Raw genomic sequence first — 17,422 nt, 5'->3', positions numbered from 1 at the left:
TTCAATTCCCAGACACTCGATGCTTGGTTGCAAATACTGCCAATATTCTTACAAAACCACAATCCCTTCATGTAGACACGCATAAGCACAGTGCTGTACATGTGGCAGATAATCAGGCAAGTATGAATCCAGTGTAATCTTCTCATCTTTGGACTATTGCCTCTGCTGCCCAGAGATCAAAATAGCTGTACAATGTGCTCATTCTCACAGCGGGAAGCTGCAGCAGAAAATGTCAGCCACAACATTTGTGATTAATAAAGAAAATAGACAATAGCTGAAAAAATAAACTCTTTTTCACTCTTTTACCTACCTACAGGTCAGAGTGCACCAAAGTATAATGTCATATTGCAGCATCAGATCAATACCTTAGGTTAGAGATCACATTTACAGTTTTATTTTTGTTTTATATTAATTGTTTGTTACTCGGTTGGATGTTTGCAAATATTTTATTCAAACAGGCACTTGGTTGATATGTTCATAGATTGAAAATGTTTGAAGTTCTTTGTTTTGTTGCAATTAACAAATGGGGAAAAATCGAATTTGTTTTTTTTAAATATTTTAACAGCTGATGTGTCGAGGCACCACGTTTTCACTCGGGGAAAGAAATCTGTGTTTAAAAACATGATTTTGCTTTAATACATCAGTGACTAAAACTGACAATGCTGCGCTGGCAGTTGTGCTCAGGTGCTCTCGTCTCCTTAGTGACGGATCAACTCGCCGCCACTCAACAGCGACGAAAGACTGAGGGACAGATGGAGGCAACAATCCGTACAGACGGCACCATTCGGCTGGAATCAGACCAAATCAGGAGGTTTAACAGAGATTTAAACTGCACTGCAGGCCGAGTTGTTCACTTAGTCACTGTTATTATTTACCACAATGAGTGACACTGACATTTCAGGGAATAAAACACAGCATTTGCTTCAAAGAATGATACAAAAGCCTGTTTTGTTTCTGAATGAACATCTTGTTTTCTGCAAACACTGATGTGAGACTTCTAAGGTCTCACATCAATGGGATGCGTTTGTGTCAGTAGTTGGAGGAGAGAATGGGGAAACATTACAGCTGGCATACAGGATACAGCAATGCAGGTACAACTGTAAACTAATACTGTACACAAGTTTAATATTAACATATTTGTTCACTTTGATTTTTGTTTTTGATATTGATTTCTCTTTGAAGTCTTTGGGTCATCAGATGCTGGTCACCCTAAATGGATCCCCGCAAGGGATGTTTGAAGGACCTAAAAGATTTTTTTTTTGTGATGGATACATACATTGTATTTTAAAATCTGTTGTGCCTATTTAGGGATCAGACTGAAAAAAAAAGCACTCCAGATACTGATAATTTTTTCCCTTTGATTTTTTTGTAGGGTTACAGTTTTTGACGTTTTCAGACACACACAAAGAAAATCCTCTTCCATGGGTCATTTCATACCGACTTTCAACAAATCACATCGGAAACATGTGTGTACAATGTTCTCAGGTTCTCAGGTATAATATTTTACACCTAAGCATTGTGTAAAACCTTTAATGCAACATTTGGGTTTAAGTAAAGGTAAATTACTTACATTTTTTAATCTATCAGTAGTCTGCTGTAAGAAAATTTTATTATATGTGATAAATTATATCTAAGAGTAGAAAGTCATTCATGGTTGTTTTGGTTTGATTAAGCTCATTTTTGATAAGGGCCGACTGGTCCAGTTGGAGATCAGAATCACAATCAATGGAAAAAGGTGCATTAAAAAATCTTCAGAAAATAATACACACTTAAATTAGATTATACACAACAATTGGCCATTTTCATAACTGTTAAGTGAAATCATCTTACATGTAAGAAAGTGATTTGTTTAGGTGTACATAATGGAAGTAAATTGGGATGAAATAGCTATGTGTGGGGTACAAATGCGGGGAAAAATAGGCAATTTGTCCCAAAGCTGCCTTCTTGTTATGTTGTGTTTGTCTTGTAATTGTTCCTCCATGGTTACTGGTTACTACATGTTTTGTTTGTTTCACATAATTTTAGATGCAGCTTGACATACATTTACAACAGAAAAATAGTCACTGAGCTTCTATTCACTTCCCAATATTAATGAGCTTTACATAAAACCGTAAGAATGAAAATAAGCGTATTTTTATTTTATTATTATTTTATTTTGTGGCACTAGTGGCCTTTTTTTTGTAAGTTAACCGACAGCAAATGGGGTGGAGAGAGAGGGGAAGACATGCGACAAAGGGTAATGGGGCCGGGACTCGAACCTGCGACAGCTGTGTCAGGTAGCCTCTGTATATGGGTCATGCTTTACACCTCTTCTTTAGTGCCTCTTCATTAAAAATAAATATTTTCATAAATGCTGCTGATAATGGGTGTGGCTTTAAAGTATGAAGGTTGTTTAGACACAATGGTCCAGGTTGTACACCCCACTCCCAGCAAGTGGGTGCAGACAATAGATGGAAGGAAAAATAAACCAATAAAACATCTGTTTTTTGGTCATTCAAAGGATTTTTCACATTAATTTCAGGGTCTTGCTCCAGTACACGAAAGGGCATATGATATAAAAAAAAAATCAAATGCTGACTTTTTAATTTTTTAAGACTTTGACTTATGTCATTAATTAGATATTGCAAATGTTGCCAACTTGTCTCAGCTTATTAAATAAGTGACATTCGCTTCGCTCTTACGATTGCATCTGCTCTTTGATATGTTTTTATTGCATTTACGGTCTTTTTTTAAATTTTTATAAATCCAAGATTTCCAATCTAATCCAAAGGCACAGGCCCTGCATATCTGACTTTCATGTTGGAATGACAAACTATTACATAGCAATTACGTTATAGGAAGGAGTATGTACCAATCAGGAAAGGTTCATCTGGGTCCTGCTCTTCTGACCCTTAACAGCTATAAAGAGCACAATAATCCCCAAAGCTTTTACACCAATCATATGTCTTCATGGCCTTTCTCCCACCTGTAATGGTGGTAAACCGTTCTGTTGCAAAGCAGCTGGATTCTTTAACCTCTAACCCACAACCCTAGGCCATAGGGGGTGAAGCTGGTTGTATAGTTAGTTTACCCTTTGTTGAAGGTCCTCTGAATCTTTTTTTCAGTAGAAACATTCTTTCCCCTCTAGGAAGTACCACTAAGACTGATAATGTTGTTTTTTTTCTTCCCATTTGTGAGTAACCTCTGATTGTGTTGTCTGCTAGATCTTAAAAATGCCTAAAATCTAAAATGTGATAACCTCAATTTTAGGCCATAATGGCATGAAGGGCAACCTGATTCTCCATGCTAGGCCTTAAAATATGTGAAATATGTGTAGTTTTGTCTTGAATATGTCTATTCCTCCTTTTACTTTTTCCATTTACCTTTCTTTCCTGTTAATGAGGTTTGGCTTCAAAATTGTGTATCCTGAGAAAATCAAAGACTCATTTGCCTGAGATTCAGTTTTTATTTTTATTCAGTTTTATTTATATAGCGCCAATTCACAACACATGTTGTCTCAAGGCACTTCACAACAGTCAGGTACATACATTCCAAGATGAAAAACATATAAACTTAGGTTGACATAAAAAAAATCTAATTAGTTTTTAAGTGTTTTACCTGTTGATCAGTGATTATGCTAGTCAAGGGAAATGTGTCATATTGACATTTAAACAAACTATTAAGTAAAATCAAATAGATTTCTTTAAGTGACCTAAAGTTTTTGTAGTTGATGATAATGGATTTGAAAAAGGCCTTTTAAAAAGTCTGAAATTTAACCTCTTGAAACTTTCAGGAACCCTTGTCTGACTGCCTGGCACTGTTGTAATTTTGTTAAAAAAAGATAATTTTTTCTTATTTCATTACTCAAATCATTGCTGATGTAGTTAGAACGCCACACTAACTACAATACAGATAAACTGTTTGTTTACTGGTAAATAAAGCATTTGATTTCAGTTATTTGACAAAATAATATTTTTTTATGACATAGTAATCTTGGGTAACAAACTGAACCAGCCTTTTAAAGATTAACAATACCATCCTTTATTGCAGTGACCTCCAGAGAAATCAGCATTTCAGCATAACGGCTATTTCATTTTATGATCATGACGTTCGTTTAGGGATAAATCAAATAGAAGTATGCGCAGTCTCTAGATTGAGATGACATGACTAATTTGACAGTTGCAGAATATTCTGGTAGTTTTATCTTCAGAAATTCCTGATCTGCTTTTGGTCTGTTTTGAGTCGCTGTCCATCTGCTCTGTGACATGCCGTCCAATCAGCTGTGCTGAATTAATCTTTTCAGTCTTATGTGTTCTTTGAATTCTTGAGGCTTATTGCTTGCAAAGTGTGCTGACCCTTCTGTTTTCTTTTTGTTTGTTTTTTTGCTGTGAGAGATATTCCGGATATGTTAGAAATTGATGCCAGTATTTTTGACCTTTTGGAAAGTTTTACTTAAAGAAATTCTAAAGTGTTTTCTAAAAAATGTCAAAGAGACGGATCAAATTCACGGGAATTAGTTTAGCCTGTTACCTGTTAGAGAAATGAAAAACCCAAATGCTCATTTAGATTAAAGCTCTAAAAAGGTGCTCAATACAATGACCAGGACCTTAATCAAAACCCAAAATGCAAACCCTATGAAGCTGTCAGGTTCTGTGTACATGTGGAAATTCACTCACTGTTCTGGAATGATGTCTTGGTGAACCCACTTTAAATACCTGCTCCATTATGTGAATGATAGGAGCTGGTTTTCAACTGAGAGCTGATTTATGTAATTGTTGTCTTGTAGTTAATGTGTGTGCATTATGTAGACACCTTAGGATATTACCCACAACCTCCCACAAAATGCCAAGATCATACTATGAGTTTACAAATGAGAAGGAGGGGGTTTTTATTTCTTGTTTTCACATTAGGCTGAAGGTAAGACAACATTAGCGTTATTCAGAAGTATATTCAATGTCACAATTCGGCCAGAGCAATAAACTTCAGTGCTTTACCATAAATAAACTCCAGGCTCAAATACCATCTATCTAGCTATCTATTGAGCTATAAATTGCACAAAGGGCTGCAGAAATTGAAAAGCCCTCAGGAACCTGATCAAGCAGGTTACTTTAGATGAGCTGAGCCAAATTATCCAAAAAAAGAACCCTTAAAGCCAACTCGGTTGTTTTGATTGACTCCCGGACTTTCTGGCAACTGTCTCCCACATTATTCCTCAACCCTTCTAATGCTCCTTGTACACATGCCAGCTTCCAAGTCATTTACAGAAGCTTTGCTGGTCTGCACATAAACCAAATTCCATCCAGATGAAACTATTCCAGCTGACAGCTTAAGTTTTTTCTCAATTGGTTTTGCATTGAGTTGAAGATTTTAATATGTTTATTTTTGATGTTAAATTTAGTCTGATATTGTATTGTTTTCTGGAACCTGGAAGTTCTCTGTACTAAACAGTGTTGTTTCTAGTTCTGGTTCTGTTGATTTGTGGGATTGGGTTTTAAAAGTGTTGAATGTCTAATTATTTTTACATTGGTTTAAATGTGTGAACTGCTGGTGGATGGAGCATATTGGGAATAGGGAGTAAGTAATATCTTGTTTCTGTGTATGCTGAAGGTGTGTAATAGTTCAGTTCACTGTATCTTCTAACTTGTTCAGTGTATGATTTTGCATATTTCTGCATATTTCTAGCAAGAAAATGTGTCTGCATCAGCTTCTTACATTTAGGTGTTGTGTATCTGTCATCCTCCAGGAGCTCGTGAGGTTGACGTTTTTTTCTTTGAAACTAAACAAACAAACTGAAATGAAGACAGAACAAGATATCAATCAGTGTAGCTGCAGCTATTAAATATTTATGTTTTCTGATGTTGATGGTTTTCTTATTTTGAGTTGTAAAATTGCTGAAAATATCAATTGGACATTTCTTGCGCATTGTTTTATTTCTGAGCTTAGTAGGTACATTTCTCAAGACTAGTTTGCACATTTTCTAATGAAAATGTTTCGTTGTGTTGTTTCCACTGTTTATCTACATGACAGCAGTGCACGTTTTCTCTGAAAATGGCACAATTTGAAAACTGGCTCCAGAGTGTAACGGTTTCAAGACATCTTGTTCTTCGTTGTCATGTAGACTGGAAAAACAGAATTTTTCTTAAAGGGTGGCCCTGGCACATGCACAGTATGACATCAGTAGAACACGACATAATGGATGCCGACCAGTTTAAAACCCACAGACTATTTAAATATAACCACAGTTCCCCAACAAAGTGCTCATTTTCTACCCAGTTTTCTAAGCATAAAGTGTTTGCGCATGTTGTTCAGTTTCAAAGAACATACCGCACACTTTTGGCGTTGCTGGATTATTGCACTGTTTTGGGTAAACACCTCACTAGGAGGACTTTCAATGCTTAACAGAAAATGAAGATGGTAAAGTACCAATTTTATCATTCCAGTGGAAGGAAAGAGGACCTTAACATTTTTTGTTTGTTATTGATTCAGACTTCTCAAAGCCAAAGCAAAAAGAGATCTGAATTTGTATTTCCATTTAAAGATTTGCCATGTTATGGGCCAATACCAAAACAAAAACAACAAACAAGACAACTCTAAATAACTTGATTTATTACTTTATTTTCTTTTTACTGGAAAGAGAACAAAAAAATGGTTTATTGGAACAGTTGAAAGGGTTTTAAATATTCCTGTCCTTTGTCACACTGCATTTGAAGTTTTAAATGTGTCCGAAAACATCAATATAACCTTTTCCCTTTGGCAAGCAGGATACCTGATGGGTTATAGTCTGCAAACCTGCACACTATTGACTAATGACTGGGACAAACACATAACAAAAATGTTTTGTTGTAATCCTATAGGATCTGAATTAAAATGTTAGAACTTTAATTGGTGTATTGACCACCTCGTCTATTAAGCTGACATTTGGGAAAAAAAATATTTACAAAAAATCTACATTTTATCTAATAAATATGTACATTTAGGTAATATTGATGACAATTTAAATTAAAAATAGACTATTTTTAAAAGAAATGGAAACAGTACATAGAAGACAGAAGGAAAAGATGGGCAATAAGGCGGATTATTGAAGTTATGGGATGTTCATTAATGGATGAATTTGATGAGATGGAGACTGATAGAGACAAGATGAAGATCCATCAGAGTTTAGGGTAATAAGGAAAGAAAGAAACTGAATTAATGAATTCATCAGACAGAAGAAAATTATGAACAGTTGAATAGATGAGCTGACATAAAACCGATTTTCAGAAATTACAGAATAGGAGTGGGTGAGAAGAAAAGGGAGCGAGGGAGGGAGGGAAATGTACAGAACTTGTCCAGGTCAGGGGTCATGTTAGAATAAAAATAACTTTAATTGTCCCTCAGTAGGAACATTCATGTTAGGGTCTCGTTAATAAAGAAGCACGGCTAAGACTTAAAACATGCACTAACAGACACGTATACGGTGAGCTTGTTACTTGGTGGTTTCCTTATTATTCAGAACTTCTACATTTAGTTTTCATTTAAAATGCAAATATTTTTTATTGCGTTTTTCCCTATAAGATGCAAATACAATATTTTTACTGAGGCAAACTGCAGCAAAGGAAGTTGTGGGAAAAAGAAGCTAGACTAAAACTAAAACAATTCTAGTGTTTTAACATAGATCATAGGTGTTTAGCAAGTTTTAATTTTTGTATGTAAAATTGCAAACCACAAATAACATCAATTTAGCAAAATGAACACAAAATTTAAATGTTTCTAAAAAATATAGCCCAAAAAAACCATAGATAAAATGCTGAAAACTCTAGAATGTAAAAGGGATAGTTTTTTCTTATTGTAAACATACATTTTTTTTTCTCAGTTTAAACGTTAAGCAATGCATGTCAAATCTTCATAAAACAAAGACGTAAAGTGTGTGAAGTTATGGACACATGTTCTCAGTTTAAAATCAGATGGAAATGGTTCAACAAGACTTCACCTTAAATTAATAGGAGAAATTAACTACAGAAGCCTGAGAATAAATTAATAAGTTAGAAGTGTTGGACAAAAACAGTTAAGATTATAAGAAAAAATAAAAACATAAAATTGGTTCACAAAATGGAAAGTAAAGGAAAAGAGTATTGCTCTAGTTAAAGACCAGTGAGATTTATTTTTATTTGTTTCAGAATAATAAAGAGGCTGAAGTTGACTTTTCATTATAGCTGAAGACGACCTGGACAAGGATGGAAAAAAGTTTAAAAATGGAAAGGAGGGAACAGTTTGAGAAGAAAAGGATCATTAAAGAAATTATGAGAGAAATCAAATAGATGGGTGATGGAGGAGAGAAGACAGGAATAATTCAATACTTCATGACCCAATAAGGATCCAGCTCATTAGCTTTCCATTTTTACGTCACCATGGAAACGTGGGACAAGCGTTAGGGTGTGATCAGGGCAGTTGTTTTGGACGGATCATCCAGAGACCAAACATTGGAATAATAACAGAGATTCTAATGAAATCATTGGGACCAGGTTCACTGGTAGTCCCAGAGATAATTTTTCTATATGCGTCTCAAAGTAACACAAAATATGTACTGTATATAGAAATCTGAAAAGACAAATGCAGAGGAACAACCTCTACAACAAGGCATTATATAATTGTAATTTTCGGAGCATAGAAAATGCAGAGAAAATAAAGAAAGACTCAAATAAATTATTAAATATTAAAAAAAACAAGCAAAACAAAGGTTAAGGAAACAAGTATTTTACTATTAACAGGAACTGCAGAAGAGGGCGAGGACAGAAAGTTTGGTTTGTTGAAGCCAACAACTCTTCCTTCCTTCCTCCTTCACTTGGTCTGAGGTCAGTCATGGAAGGAACTATCTAGGACGACCTCTGCCATAATGATTGACTCACATGCTCTTGAGTCCACAGACAATACCCTCTGCACAGAACATAGTGACAGACTTGGGGAGGTCTTTAAAATCCTGCTTTCACTTATCAGATTGCTGCCTCAACATACACCAGTGACTTTCAGGCCAAGGGTAATTTAAAATCCATGTCCCAAACTTCCCTTCAAACATGGATAAGCTCTTCTGCAGGGTTAAGTTCAAGATTTCAAGGGTTAACAGACGTTCCCAGTTAACCCTTGCTGATTATTTTGATTTATCAGCTCTTTCCTCAAGCCTTCCCTGGGACCATATCCGGTTTACTGCCAGGTGGTGATCAGGTGACAGCTTGGCCTACCTGAGTGTCCAAGAAATAATAAAGCAAATCTGATGGTATGAGTACAAAATTATGGATGTTTGGTTAGTCAGTTTGGCTCCAATTAAAGCTATGCTTTTTCTGTTCTTCTTGAACCTTGTGCTTGAACATTGTGTGTGTGGTATGAACACATGCCTAGCACAGAAATCCAACAAGAAACAAGGAAAGAATCACTGCTTGGATTCAGCTCGGGGAGGTCAGTCTTCCCAGTCGCACCCCTCCAGGTGACTTGCTCATGCCTACGTGGGCAATGAGTCCTAGAGGAGCACAACAGAGAAGTTTTCTTTCTTTACTTTCTCAATTCAATTCAAAATTATATTCAAAAATACTTTATTAATCCCAAAGGGAAATTAAATGTTGTTATAGCTCATATTATGAAGGTTTCCTCAAAGAGCCGTTGTAGATGCTGATGGCTGTGGGCAGGAAGGATCTCCTGTAGTGCTCCGTCTTACAGCAGATCTGAAGAAGCCTCTGACTGAAGACACTGTTGTTGTAGGACAGTCTCATGAAGAAGATGCTCAGGGTTCTCCATAATGTTCTTCATTTTATGAAGAATCCGTCTTTCCACAATGATCTCAATTCATCAGGGATTTGGGGTTGTAGCTGAAGTATTATTTGAGCTTTTGAGATATTAATCAGCTGCTCCCGGTTGTAAGAAACAACCCTGTTGTCATGGCAATGCATCATAACCAATGTCCAAAAATATAAAGTATTAAGAAAAATCCTCCAAGCTGCACAGCATCCGACACTGGAGTGGACAGTCAGAGGAATAGTTCCCAAAAAAGAATAAATCAGAATCAAAAGTAACAGAGCTACTCCAACCTGCTGCCACCTTGAGCGGCGCAATTCTTTGTTTATCTATGACATAGGTTTATATAATGTCTACTTAATGACATGATTTTCACATCCTGAATACAGACCCTGCTCACATTAGTTTACTGTCCCATCTGCTGACCAATCAGTGCAGACTTCTGACCCTTTCAGAATCTTATGGAGACAGAAAGTAAAACCAACCAATTCAGGCACATATGTACGATAGGTGCAAACGATTTATGTTACTCCAGGGTTATTTAATTATCAGGCATGTTGATACATTTCCTCTCTTATAGGAGAATGAAAATCTGATATGAATTCATATCATATATCTACTATCATAACATGAATTTAGTCCTTATTTATTTTAACTTTTTTTTCACAATTTTCTCCCCTAAATAAAATAGTTTTGTAGCTTTGGTGAATTGTTTTTGAATCTTGATAAAAAATTCTCAATTCATATGACTCTAACAATGGCAGTTTCCTTGAGCTTCAAACATTGAGGTTACATTATCTTTTCAAACATTGCCTCACTGAGATCTGAATGTAGCAGCATGATGATGAATGAAGTCTGTAGACAGGTTTAATAGCCATTACAGGACAAATAAACTGCAGCTGCTCTCCCGTTGAGTTTGAACACCATTAAGGACCCTTTGACGTATTTTTATTGGAACAGCACAGACGCTCTCTTTGGTAAATCTTATTTGCTGCTTGCTGTGTTATGCTGAATGCTATGGTGGCACGAATGCAATGCTCCTGCCAATAAAGCTTTTAGGCTGCTGGGATTTGCAGTGATTACATAAAGTCATAAAAGTGAAAGGAGAGTGAGAGATGGACAAGAAGAAGAAAAAGAAGAAATGCTGTGAAATTAAAGAGAACATAGTAGAAGTGGAGGGTTAAACTACAGAGGAGGAGAAGGATGGATAAAGCAGCTGAATAAATGTCTGTGTAGTGATGAATGTAAATCCACTACAGCAGACTGATAGAGGCATGAAGGCACAGAGGATTAACCCATGGAAAGATCACATATGGGATTAGTGCAGGACAAACAGATGAAAATCTGACTCGGCCCATTTGCCTTGTGTGTTTTTCTGTGCGTGCTTGAACAGGGCGATAAAGATCAGATTTGTTGTTGAGAGGTTTAATATGTTTACGGACTGAGGCTGAAAATGGATGACCAAACATAACATCAACACTCCATGATGTGAAGACATGAAGCATCATAATCGTATCTATGGAAACCAAAGACCATAGCCAATCAGAGGATCTTCTTTAAGAATGACAAATCTGCATGGCTGCCACCACTTATTAGAGTGTAGCCCTTCTGATTAATTGATTAGTTTCTGTTCTCCAAACCTCTTATGCACTAATATAAAACGATGATAAAACCACAAAGTTCTTTGGTAAAGCTCAGATGAGAAAATCAAATCCTATATCAAAGTTCTTAAATTTAGATGGCCACGCACTTAGAAAAATTATGTGGTGTTATGATGACTACCTGGTAGCTAAAGAGTATACCTGTTGTAATGTGTGATATATGAAATTAAAAGGATAAAATACTTTCACATTCTACAGTTCACAGTGTATCCTTTCAAAGATCTAGTTTTATGTCAGCTTGGAGGTCATGAGAAGCTACTGATTAACACTTATAATTGTAGGATGTGCCATTTTCTGTTAGAGAGACACGTTAAGTAGTTTTTCAACTTAAATAAGTATACAGTTCTTTAGAGCGGAAGATGAATAGACAGATTAGGCCTTTGTCTGCAATATTGCATTCACTGGTTTGCTCTGCCATGGTGAAGAGCTGAGCCAAAAAGCAAAGTCCTTAATTTAACAGGCCATCTATATTTCGATCCTCACTGTGATAATTAGATTTAGATCATGGCTCTAACAACAAGATCCCAGCTGCTGAAATAAGCTTCCTCGCAAGCTTAACCTTAAAGATAAGGTGAGGAGCTCAGTCATCTTGGAAGGAAAATTACATATTTCGAGCATCTGACCAGAATGCCTCCCAGACACCTCTTCCTACAGATTTTCTGAGCATAACCCACTGGGAGGACACCCCAGGGCAGTCCCAGAATTTGTTGGAAGGACTGTAAAATCCCTTCTGAACATGCATCCCATTTTGATCTTCCAGTTTGAGCTGGTGGGTATTACTAGGGAGAGGGATGTCTAGATTTACCTACTCAACATGTTGCCTTCACGACCTGACTTCAATTGTCTTCAGGCAGGACGGCAGACAGGCAACCCACCTGAGTTTGATCATACAAAACCCAGCCACCCACCAACCCACCTGAGTTTCAACGTACCAAACCCACTCAACAAACTCATCCACACACCCCATTTTCTTTCAACTATTCAATTCCAGTTGGATCATAAAATTATTTTGTATGTACAAGCCACTGTGACCCAATCTCAAAAAAGCAGAAGATGATGGATTTAAGAGACAAACTGCAATCTGGAAAGATGTTGATGTAAAAATTTGTTATTACTAGAATTGAAACATCATCTTTGCTTTGCCATTCTCAAATACTTTCCAGTTGTGAAGGAGTATTTCTGATGGAGTTCTTGCTTTTTAATGGAACAAACTGTGCACATTACTTAAAAACTCAGCTCCTGAACAGCTGAGGTACCAGCAGGTGAATTTATTAGAAGTTTAACTTTTGACTTCCTGCCAGCATATATCTGCCATCACAAAGTGTTTTGGCAGGCTCACAGAATTGGAACAATGACAGTCTGTTAGGAACCGGCCACCTTTTTTGTTTCCAAGAACAAAATGTTAAACCATACCCACTGCGTGATCTGTATTGTTTCCCTTGTAATCCGAATTAGAGGGACAGTGGGTTTTATTAGCTTGAAATGTAGACTTTTAGCTGCCTTTTTTTTATTAACATGAACAAGTATGAGGTGTTCTACCAACTTACACAACAGCCATTGCATTTGAAACATACAGAGCAGTTATGTAACCGATTTTGTAATAAATTGGGACATATTTAACCAAAAGAAGCAATTGAGTTTTTGATGTGATTTCTGTTGATTTTGGTGTTGTGAGTTTATCTGGATCAACTTAAATCAGTTTAGAGCTGTAGGAAGTAGAGGTGTATACAAAAATCACTGTTTCAGTACATTTACAATATGTTGCAGGCATAGCAATTGCCTGGATAGATTATACGACAATATAAACACTCTAAAAGGGTCAATGTTAATGTTAAGACATTTCTGAATAAGTATGTGCCTATATCTGATAATAAAATGTTATAATCTCTATGGAGCTGTGTTGATATTTCAACAACCTCGAGCACCAGCTGTTCCTGAATGCAGAATAAACGGCTGTTGCACTGTTGCTAACTTCTCAGTAAGGAAAGTAGCTATTGGCTGTCCTAAAAGTCACCAGATGACCTCATAACCTAATTTGCATATCTGGTCATGTGATACACGCTGTGGCAGAGGATTATCAATGTTGGCAAGACAAAAAATGTTCAAACTACAAATTTTAATGCTAAAAACTTTATTAAATAATTTAATAACTTTAATGCTTTGGCACACTACATAAATCAATTTTGTTAGAATATAAATAAATACAATTATATTTACACTATGTTTACATCTGGCTTTGTAATCCAGGGCGAATTCAGTGGCAGTTTTGGGCATGTGGGGTGGGTCTCCTCTTCTCTGACTGCTGGCAGGGGTTTGCTACACGCTGACCACCTGTTAGTGCTTGGGAAGGGGCTCACGGCAGCACCTGGAGAACGATTGGCGTTTACTGCGTGTAATCGTAACACAGAAAAATGTCAAGATTTGTCACTAGTTGCTTTGTTGAAAAAAATCTCATTTGATGGGTTTGAACACTTGCTAAATATAGGGGCAAAGTCACTAAGTTGGCAACAGTGGGGGGGGGATCCCTTGTCATCATGGAAATTCTTCTGACTCGCATTGCATTTTATATTCTTTAATGTATATGCATTTTACTTCTTCTTTTTTTTTAATAACGAGTTGAATGGTTCTTATTATCTTAAGCATTTCATTGCTTTGCTGACTTTGTTTTAAGCTGCATATAAATAAACCAATAACAACAATAATGTATGGAATTTGGGATGATTGGATCCTACAAGTATATACTGAACCGATAGGACTGTATCAGATATTTTCAGTACAATTGCATGTAGCGTTACACCCCTAGCAGGCAGTGTACATCAGGGAGGTTGCTGAAGATGATCCTCAGTGCTGATTGCTTTTCAGCATATTTCCACACCTTCTATTCTCTGCACTACTTTACATTCTCCACTGATCCTACGTTGTTTTAGCTTGTTTGGTAGGTCAACACTAACCTTCGAACAACTCTTGTTTTGTTGAAAAGATTATTGCTAACTTGTAAGTCTTCTTGAAAATTTTACTTGAAGTACAGGACACAAAGCAGATGGAGGTGAAGAGAACTGCACTCACATGACACTTACATTTAAACTAAATGACTGGAAATGTCTTCTCTGAAATCAGAATCTTCATGTGCCTATAGAAGATTCAATGAAGGTGGGGAACATCATGGTCATTAATTCCATCTCCTCCCTGCATGTTAATCTAATATGTGTGTCAATCTCACCTTGGCTCTTCTGCTTGCTTCTTCATGAATGAAAGCCAGCTCTAAGATTGGCCTCATGCCAAATGCCTTTTAATTAGATTTCCTTCGATCTGGAATTCTGCCACCAGATGAGATTTCAATCCTCCAGAGACTCGATCTCCAATCCTCTGTGCAGAGAAATCTGATTAGTTCCAGAACATCAAGAATCTTGCCTGGTGGCAACATAGAACAAATCCTTTATGTGTAACGTGAGACCTCTTTTAATCTCATTGGTGCATACTTATGTCATTAAATTAGTTTATCTATATAGGATATTAAAAAATGTTATTTAATGTGAACTTTTTATTTTATGAATACTTCTGAATCTCTGATAGACTTCAAGATTAAAGCATCTTGCCCCACAGAAAAGAAGCTACAACGACTGGTTTAACAGGGCTTTTTAATGGCACATTATAAACTACAAAGTGTTCCTGACTTAGTCATCCCACCAATATTACACCCCTGATCCACCTTTGGAGCTAGTAACAAACATGTAACCGGTATGATCTGTAAGGGGTAACACGGGATTGCTAAGCGAGTGTGACATAGTAATATAATACAAAGCAAAGGCAGCTGGAGAACCAGCAGGACTCCATGGTGTGCAATGGACAGCAGGAACACAGCATGATCTTACAGAGGCTGTGTGATGTGAGAAACATGTCGCTCAGCAGAATCTGATTGGATAACATCATGTTTAGGACAGTGAGCAACAACTTGCTTAAATTTAAATCACTTAATGGATTTAAAAGGCCTTCATCAGGATTGCAGCAGAGATCCGCTGCAAGTTAAGGACTTGATTCATTCTGTGGGTTACTTTAGATAGAAAACTATTGAACCAATTTAAATAATAAACTAAATCTTATTATTGGAATAAGATTACTTTTTTTTATTTTAAAGTGCAACGAGACAACATGTGTTGTGAATTGGTGCTATATAAATAAACTGAACTGAATCTCACCCTTTCCCAAGTGTAAATACCCAAAGTGATCCATAATGGTGGGGCCTTGTGGTTACTTGTTTATCGTGGAAGAATTATCTCAAACCAGCTACTGCTGCTGTCCAACAATCTGGATTTTCTATTGAGTCAATCTTGTTACAGTGAGATGGATTTTTTACAAATGGAAAACAATTCAGACAGCTGTCAATCTTCTCAGAAATTGATGCCCCAGCAAATTCACCCCAAAGTTGGATGGTGCAATGCTCAGAGAAGTTGAAAAAGAAAATCCAAGAGATACACCAAGACTGTACAAGCTTCAGTAAGCTTACTGAATGTTAAAGTTCATGACAGTGCAGTTGGGACAATACTTCATTCCTTTGGTTTGTTTGAAAGGGTTGCCAGGAGAAATATTCTTTTCTCGAAATACATTGTAGCTTCTCTTAGGTTTGCAAGGTTGCATCTAAGTGAACTACAAGATTTCTGAAACAATATCCTTTGGACTGATGTAACCAAAATGTGTCCTGGGCACTTTGGAGTCATGGACCATGATCTCCACTGTATACAAAAGTATTCCAGAGTCAAATGTGAGGCAGCAGGTCATGCAGGCAATCTCGTAGAGAAGAGTGAGCCAAATTCCTCCACATCAATATGAAAGCCTGATAGTGTCATAAAGAAAATGAAAACACATAAGTTTTATACTTTCACTTTATTTTTGATAAATAAGCAATGACATTGCAGTTTTGATTGCAGTTTTATGTTTTGTGCAAATGAGTAAGATTGAAATAATCTTAGAATCTGGTAGTGACCAGATTTTTATAGTACGTGTTTTTCTTTCACCATGAGTTCATACAGACCAAATTCATCATGTATCATTTTATTCTTTGGGCAAGGTACAGTATCATCAGTATGGATAAAAACATACCTAAAGGAAATAATTCGTTGCATACCTCCTTACTCCACACCTCCAGAAATAAAAAAAATAAAAAAACTAATATTCCCAAGTCTAAATTTCCATGTTTCCTGTTTTTGCAGGACATCTGAGGGGGTCCACCCCCGCCTCTTGACTTGTTTTTCACGTCACTGTTACCTGACCAGCTGGAGGATCCACCTGTGGGACCACCATACTTTCAAACTGTAAGTTAACATTTTTCTAGTCCTGTTTCTAACTGCAGCACTGGTTTGACCAGCAATATAACAAAAATGTTAAATCCATAGAACTCTTCAAATTGATTCATGGATGTGTATTTAACACTGGCTTTTATGTGTAATTTTTTTCTTTTTATTTCCTGAATACTTTCAAAGGGATGAAGGAAGTAGATTTGCTCAGATCAATTATATATCATTAAATGTTTTCTTGTTTTAATTTTTGATTGCAGTTAGACACCCAAAGTAGCCAAGAATTTATCAATTTCAAACAGTGAATGATTTTTGCATATTCCCACAGTTTAATATAAGAACACACACTGCGGTACAGATTTTTGTAAAGCACAATTTGGACTCAATTTAAACGTTGCATTAAAAAAAATCATGAAAGGAAGAAAAGGCAGGAATACAGTGGAAACCACATTGTTTACAAACACTGTATAAAAAAGATGCACTTTTCACTGTCTGACGTGATGACAATAGAATATTTTATTATTTTATTATGTAAATACCTGGTTTTGACTATATATACTGTTTTTTTTTTTTTTTTTTCCATTTGACATTATTTCCTGATTCTTAGGCTGCAATATTCCTGACCCCAGGAAAGGGGCAGAAATCTTTTAGCCCCTTTTTCTGGGGTCAGAACCAGAAGGGCGAAGATGTGCAGTAACGGTCCAGAGTTTGGGAGCAAAATCCTGTACA

General features: G+C 36.4%; 1 protein-coding gene across 3 annotated transcripts in view; it reads left to right on the top strand.

The window, feature by feature from the left end:
• LOC124879129 (semaphorin-6D-like) overlaps window positions 1-17,422 on the top strand; it is a 227,913-nt gene that overhangs the window by 91,353 nt on the left and 119,138 nt on the right. For all 3 annotated transcript variants that reach the window (XM_047383469.1, XM_047383470.1, XM_047383468.1), the window contains one exon: window positions 16,610-16,711. The gene's annotated coding sequence lies outside the window, so the exon portion shown is untranslated. The remainder of the gene's footprint in view (window positions 1-16,609; window positions 16,712-17,422) is intronic.

The sequence above is a fragment of the Girardinichthys multiradiatus genome, chromosome 13, assembly GCF_021462225.1.
Source record: "Girardinichthys multiradiatus isolate DD_20200921_A chromosome 13, DD_fGirMul_XY1, whole genome shotgun sequence".
Lineage (NCBI taxonomy): Eukaryota > Metazoa > Chordata > Actinopteri > Cyprinodontiformes > Goodeidae > Girardinichthys > Girardinichthys multiradiatus.
This window is presented reverse-complemented; position numbering and strand designations above follow the sequence as displayed.